We start from the raw sequence: 7,581 nt of genomic DNA, 5'->3' as shown, positions 1-7,581 counted from the left end.
TGGCGGTATTGGCTCTGGATAATGTCACGGATGTAATAGGGGAGAACACCAAAAGACAACAAGAAGGAAGGGAAAGGACACTAGGCCTCACTGCTAGGGAAGGAAAAGGGTCACCGCCTATAAACCCTGCTCCTGGCCCTAACTCCTATCCGTATGGGCACCTCTCAATGGTAGAGATGCCCATACAAGGGAACCTAGAAAACCCTGGTGGTCCTCGGATGCCCTAATGGTAATGACAGGGCAGAGACTACCCGCTCATTCCCTGGTGAAGGAACCAGCGTCTCGCTGAGGCCTAGTAAACAACAAAGGTGGGGGGGAATACAAAATACAACAAATGGAACACTTAACTTCTGAGGCTGATGGATGATGGATGAACAGGACTTCAACTAGAACCACACTCCAGCTCTTCCAAAAACCAAATTAAGCTATCCAGAGCAAGGAGTGATGGGTAAAGTTAGACTAAATAGGGGGAGGTAAAGGTCACATGATCCACACCTGAACAGGAGGTGTGGATATACAAGCAACATACAAAGTGAAACAAAAAACAAAAGAGGCTGTCAGATCACTAATGTGCAGATAATCTTTCAGACCTTCTAAAACCTGTCACCGGTGTGACACATACCTCTTACATCCAGTGATGTCTCCTTTGATGTAAATGTTCTCTTTCTTTATCTTCTCCATTCAGGCCAGACCGCCATGATGATTTCTTTAAGTCATCTCTTCTCTCTGCAGAGTTTGACAGACATCTTAGTTTCCTACTTTTCCATCATCCTCCCACCTTCTCAACATCCCATTATGCACCCCAAAAACTATACTGCAGAAACTGAAATACCCTCTGAAAATACTAGTTACACACAGATAGCGCCCCCTTCAATAATTAAAGGAACACAATGCTCTAAAAAATATCTGCACCCAGCAAACAGTGCCCCTGACACTAATAGTGTAACCATAATGTCCCCAAAAAATAACTGTGCTAAGCTGATACTGTGCCAGGGTGCCCCCCACAGTAATAGTGCTCCCCAAATCCCAACAATAGTAATAATTCTGTGCCAGAGTGCACTTAGTAGTAATAGTGCTCCTACAGTGCCCCCAACAGTAATTGTGTCCCAGAAGTACGGTAATAATGCTCCCATAGTCCCCCAGTTGTAATATAGCCCACCATAATGCCCCTGGTAGAAACAATTCTCTTTATAATGTACACCAGTACAAAAAATGCCCCGTTGTGTGTCAGTAAAAATAAAAGCCAGTATATAGGGTCCAATAGTGCCCCCCATAATGTGCCAGTATATAGGGCCCCCATAGTGCTTCCCCTCCTCTCCATAGTGCTCCCCTCATATTGTGCCAGTATATAGAGCCCCCATAGTGCTTCCCCTCTTCTCCATAGTTGCCCCCATAGTGCTTCCCCCTCTTCTCCATAGTGCCCCCCCATATTTTGGCAGTATATAGGGCCCCCATAGTGCTTCCCCTCTTCTCCATAGTGGCCCCCATAGTGCTTCCCCTCTTCTCCATAGTACCCCTCCATATTGTGCCAGTATATAGGGCCCCCATAGTGCTTCCCCTCTTCTCCATAGTACCCCTCCATATTGTGCCAGTATATAGGGCCCCCACCCCCCTTCTTGCCACAGTATACTATAAATAATAAAAACAATAAACACATATACTTACCTTATGCTGCTGTCAGTGATGCGATGCAGGCCTCTTCCGGCCTGTCTCCTGCCCTGTACCGCTCAGGCGGCGCAATGACGTCATCGCACCACCTGCAGGCTACAGGCACTAGGCCTCTTGCCTATCAGACGAACGGGCAAGGTAGACGCCTCTCCCCTGCTCCTCCGCACCATTCATCTGTATCGCTGTCCTGAGGACGGCGATACAGATGAATATGGAGATGAGCGCTTCCACAATGGAAGCGCTCATCTCTACTCCTGCTGCCTCTGGACAGAAAGGGCCCCCCTCCGACGCTGGCCCCTGCTGACGGCGCCCCCTCTTCTGTCCTGAGTGATGCGCCCCGTGCGGTTGCACCCCTTAACCGGCTGTAGAAACGGGCCTGCAGGTCTGTCAGAACCAGTATTGCCAGTAGTAGGATAAGGCTGAGTATATACAATAGTTGAGCAGTCCCCATAAAGTTGTTCCATAATCAGAACTTTCGCTTTTCGGTCTCCCCACACTCACATAATGTTGCGTAGGCGGAGTGTTGTGGCTTGTACATGACGCCGCCATATTACTTCCCGCTGCGCCATCTGAGGACCATGGCCTGGGGTTGGTAGGGGGAGAAGCTGGGTGAATCCCCGTTGACCATTGCACAGGAGGTGTCCGAGAATGAGTACCTGCAGGTGAGTGCGCAGACCGCGCTTGTTCCTTAGATATCCACTGCACGCCGCCTCCGCCATCTTGGGTCGCACTTTTGACATGGAAAAACTCTGTCAGTTTGCCTGATGACAGATCCAGCACGATTGATGGACACAGATTAGGTTCTGTGTGCTTTGAGCCGCTGTATCAAGCCTGAAGCGCGTCCTACTACATGTGCTGCTGGCCATGCCCCCCAAAGTGACCCCATTTTAGAAACTACACCCCCTCAAGGTATTCAAAACTGATTTTACAAACTTTGTTAACCCTTTAGGTGTTCCACAAGAATTAACGGAAAATGTAGATGAAATTTCTGAATTTCACTTTTTTGGCACATTTTCTATTTTAATTATTTTTTTTCCAGTAACAAAGCAAGGGTTAACAGCCAAACAAAGCTCAATATTTATTACCCTGATTCTGTAGTTTACAGAAGCAACCCATATGTGGTCGCAAACTGCTGTACGGGCACTCGGCAGGGCGCAGAAGTAAAGGAACCACTGGCGGATCCGGGGGGGGGGGGGGGGGGGGGAACGGGGCAATTGCCCCCCCCGAGCTGCTCAGAAGTGGGGGGCGGAGGCCGCAGGACACAGGAAGATGAGCGCTTCCAATGTGGAAGCGCTCATCTCCATAGTTATCTGTATCGCCGTCCTCAGGACAGCGATACAGATGGCTGTGCTGTGGGGCAGGGAGAGGTGTGTCCCTTCCCCTTCCTCTGATAGGCTGCAGGCACTAGGCCGGCAGCCTATTAGAAGCCGATGCAGGCGGCGCGATGACGTCATCGCGGCGCCTGAGCTGTACTGCGCGGGACAAAGGTTGGAAGAGGCCTGCATCGCATCGCTGACATGGAGGTATGTATAAGTGTTTACTGGCACATTTCTGGCTCTTGTTACTAGCACATTAGGGGGGCTCTTGTTACTGGCACAAATTTAGGAGGGCTCTTGTTACTGGCACATTGGGGGGCTCTTGTTACTGACACATGGGGGGCTGTACAGTAGCATTTTATACTGGGACACATTATAGTGGGTACTATGGGGAAGGGGGAGTGGAGTACTATGGGGTCATCTACGGGGGGCACCAAGAAGGGGTATTTTATATTTGCAAGTTATGGGGGGCATCTACTGGGTGTCACGCCTTGCCCTGTGAATGTGCGGAGATCTGTCAGACTGGCTGCACATGTCTGACTCCTCTCTTTGTTTTGGTTTGAGCTGAATACACCTTCCCTCAGGTGTACTGGATGGATTGTTAGCGAGGCTATTTATTCCTCCTTCCCGCCCAGTGGCCTGTGCGCTTTGGATGGGTTGTGGATTGTCTGCTCCAGCTCATCTCAAGATAAGTCCTCTCAGTTTCTTCCCTTGGTGTATTTTATCTAGGCCTCTAGGGAGACGCTTGCTTCCTCCTGTTTGAAGAAGCAGGTCGCCTCTTCCCTTTTACCCTACTGCTCAGGGTTTTCCCAGGGTGTATAGACTTAGGCACGAGGGCATGTGCATATCCACTATTAGGGTATGCACATGTGCACAGCAGTATAGGGAAAGCCTTAGGGATCGCTAGGAGGTGACCCTTTTTCTCCCTAGCTTTTGGGCCTAGTCATTTGTTCTGTTTGTTTGCACTGTGTTTGGTTATTTCCCTGCTTACCTACCTACCGTGACACTGGGGCACTATATATGTGGCATTTTATACTGGTACATTATGGGGCACTAGGAGGAAGGTGGGAGAGGAGCACTATGGGGGCATTTACTGGGGGCACTATATAGGGGTATTTTATACTGGCACATTATGGGGGCACTATGGGGACATTAGCTTAACTGGGGGCATTACAAGGGGGTATTTTTTGCACGGTCTATTATAAGGAGAATTATTACTACTTTATGGTGGACTTTATTACTCCCTCATGGTATGTGCCCCCTAGTAGCAGCACCAGCCTCTCCCTGCTCTGCTATCCCACTGCCCCTTCTCCAAATCCTTATTATGAAATCTTTCTCATTAGGATAAAACATCAGCTCCACCGAGCCCCCCAGCCAAAGTGTTGAAGTGGTGTCCGAGATCCCCAAGGGGTTATACACATATAGCATACACTGTGCCACACAATATACAGTATACCTCTACACTGTGTAGTCTGTTCTGTAAGCACCATTGTTTTGTGGCGGCGGACAGAAAATAATCTGGAAGTGCCCCTCCTGAGACCAGGCTCTGGATCCGCCACTGAAAGGAACGCCATATGGTTTTTGGAGGGCAGATTTCGCTGAGATAATTTTAAGTTGCCATGTCACATTTGAAGACCCCCTGAAGCACCTCTAGAGTAGAAACTTCAAAAAAGTGACCCCATTTTAGAAAATACACCCCTCAAGGTATTCAGAACTGATTTTACAAACTTTAGTAACCCTTTAGGTGTTCCACAAGAATTTAAGAAAATGTAGATGAAATTTCAGAATTTCACTTTTTTGGCAGATTTTCCATTTTAATCCATTTTCTCCCATATAAAGCAAGGGTTAACAGCCAAAAAAAACATAATATTTATTGCCCTGATTCTGTAGTTTACAGAAACACCCTATTTGTGATTGTAAACTGCTGTATGGGCACACAGCAGGGCGCAGAAGGAAAGGGACGACATATGGTTTTTGGAGGGCAGATTTCACTGGGATAATTTTAAATTGCCATGTCACATTTGAAGACCCCCTGATGCACCCCTAGAGTAGAAACTCCAAAAAAATTACCCAATTTTGGAAACTACGGGATAAGGTGGCAGTTTTGTTGGTACTATTTTAGGGTAGATATGATTTTTGGTTGCTCTATATTACACTTTTTGTGATCCAAGGTAACAAAAAATATCTGTTTTGTCACCGTTTTTAGTTTTTGTTTTTTACAATGTTCATCTGACAGGTTAGAACATGCGGTATTTTTATAGAGCAGGTTGTTATCGATGCGACAATACCAGCGTTCGGGTGTCCGCCTGGCCGTGCAGAGGCAAACGGATCCGTCCAGACTTACAATGTAAGTCAATGGGGACGGATCCGTTTGAAGTTGACACAGTATGGCTCAATTTTCAAACGGATCTGTCCCCCCTTGACTTTCAATGTAAAGTCTGGATGGATCCGTCTGAACTACTTTCACACTTAGAATTTTTTTTAAACTATAATGCAGACGGATCCGTTCTGAACGGATCCAAACGTCTGCAATATAGTAGCGGATCCGTCTGTGCAGACATCAGACGGACCCGCTCTGAACGCAAGTGTGAAAGTAGCCTTAATCCTGTTTTCTCTAGCAGATCTGAGATGAGTGCAGCCATTCTTTCCCATATATTTATAGGACATTTCATAATTTTCCCAAATTCTTATGAAAATATATTCAGCACATACTGCATTGAACTAACTGTACCAATTTATTATATATTTTTATAAGGACTCCAACTCCACCAAAATGGACACCGACTCCGACTCCACAGTCCTAGGACCAGGTCTTTACTGTGCCTGGAGCAGGGGCGTAGCTAGAAATGCATGGGCCCCATAGCAAAAAAAAATTATGGGCCCCCCCCCGTGCCATCCACAGATCCCCCTCCCCTAAATAGTGCCATCCACAGATCCCCCTCCCCTAAATAGTGCCATCAACAGATCCCCCTCCCCTAAATAGTGCCATCAACAGATCCCCCTCCCCTAAATAGTGCCATCCACAGATCCCCCTCCCCTAAATAGTGCCATCCACAGATCCCCCTCCCCTAAATAGTGCCATCCACAGATCCCCCTTCCCTAAATAGTGCCATCCACAGATCCCTCTCCCCTAAATAGTGCCATCCACAGATCCCCCTCCCCTAAATAGTGCCATCCACAGATCCCCCTCCCCTAAATAGTGCCATCCACAGATCCCCCTCCCCTAAACAGTGCCGTCCACAGATCCCCCTCCCCTAAATAGTGCCATCCACAGATCCCCCTCCCCTAATTAGTGCCATATACAGATCCCCCTCCCCTAAATAGTGCCGTCCACAGATCCCCCTCCCCTAAATAGTGCCATCCACAGATCCCCCTCCCCTAAATAGTGCCATCCACAGATCCCCCTCCCCTAAATAGTGCCATCCACAGATCCCCCTCCCCTAAATAGTGCCATCCACAGATCCCCCTCCTCTAAACAGTGCCATCCACAGATCCCTCTCCCCTAAACAGTACCGTCCACAGATCCCCCTCCCCTAAACAGTGCCGTCCACAGATTCCCCTCCCCTAAATAGTGCCATCCACAGATCCCCCTCCCCTAAATAGTGCCATCAACAGATCCCCCTCCCCTAAATAGTGCCATCCACAGATCCCCCTCCCCTAAATAGTGCCATCCACAGATCCCCCTCCCCTAAACAGTGCCATCCACAGTATCAGGTGCCTCCCCCACCCCATGTATCAGGTGCCAAACCCCCCCCCCCCCCCAGGTGCCAGTATCAGGTCAGGTACCAACCCCCCTCCCCCAGTATCAAGTGCCCCCCGCTCCCCCCATGGCAGTAACAGTCGGGTATTAAAAAAATAAATAAAAATAAACACTTCTACTTACCTCCATGTCATCGATGCGATGCAGCCTCTTCCTGTATTGTGTCCCGCCCTGTATGTCCATATATGGAGTCAGTGCTTGTATTTCAGAAAAGGTTTCTGCTGGGATTCGAACCCACAACCTTCTGTATCAGAGGCAAAGCATCTAACCACAAGATCATAAGAGCTGCCTTGCTGCTGACTGAAAAATTATGAGACTTCTACTGTTATAGCTGGCTAAGTGTACATCTATACACATGACAGCTGCTCATATATAGAGATATAGCAGAACTGAGTGTGCTGGGATAGCTGTCATATAGAGATATAGCAGTGCTGGGTGTGTTGGGGCAGCTGTCATATGTATAGATGTACACTTAGCCAGCTATAACAGTAGAAGTGTCAAATTTTTTCAATCAATTGTATTGCAGCCTTTATGGTTGTGAGGGTGCCATTGATACATTTGGAGGTTGTGGGTTCGAATCCCAGACACATCAGGAGACTTGAACATTAAGACCGCTGCTGTGAAGGGGCCCTGAACATTAAGACATCGATATTTAACTAACTTGAAAATAAACTGTCGGGCCGGTAGTTACGCCACCTCCTGGCTGCCTGTGTGTACAGTCGTGGCCAAAAGTTTTGAGAATGACACAAATATTAGTTTTCACAAAGTTTGCTGCTAAACTGCTTTTAGATCTTTGTTTCAGTTGTTTCTGTGATGTAGTGAAATATAATTACACGC

This window comes from Bufo bufo, chromosome 4 (assembly GCF_905171765.1).
Source record: "Bufo bufo chromosome 4, aBufBuf1.1, whole genome shotgun sequence".
Classification (NCBI taxonomy): Eukaryota; Metazoa; Chordata; class Amphibia; order Anura; family Bufonidae; genus Bufo; species Bufo bufo.
The sequence above is the reverse complement of the archived record's forward strand: the minus strand, read 5'-3'. Positions refer to the sequence as shown.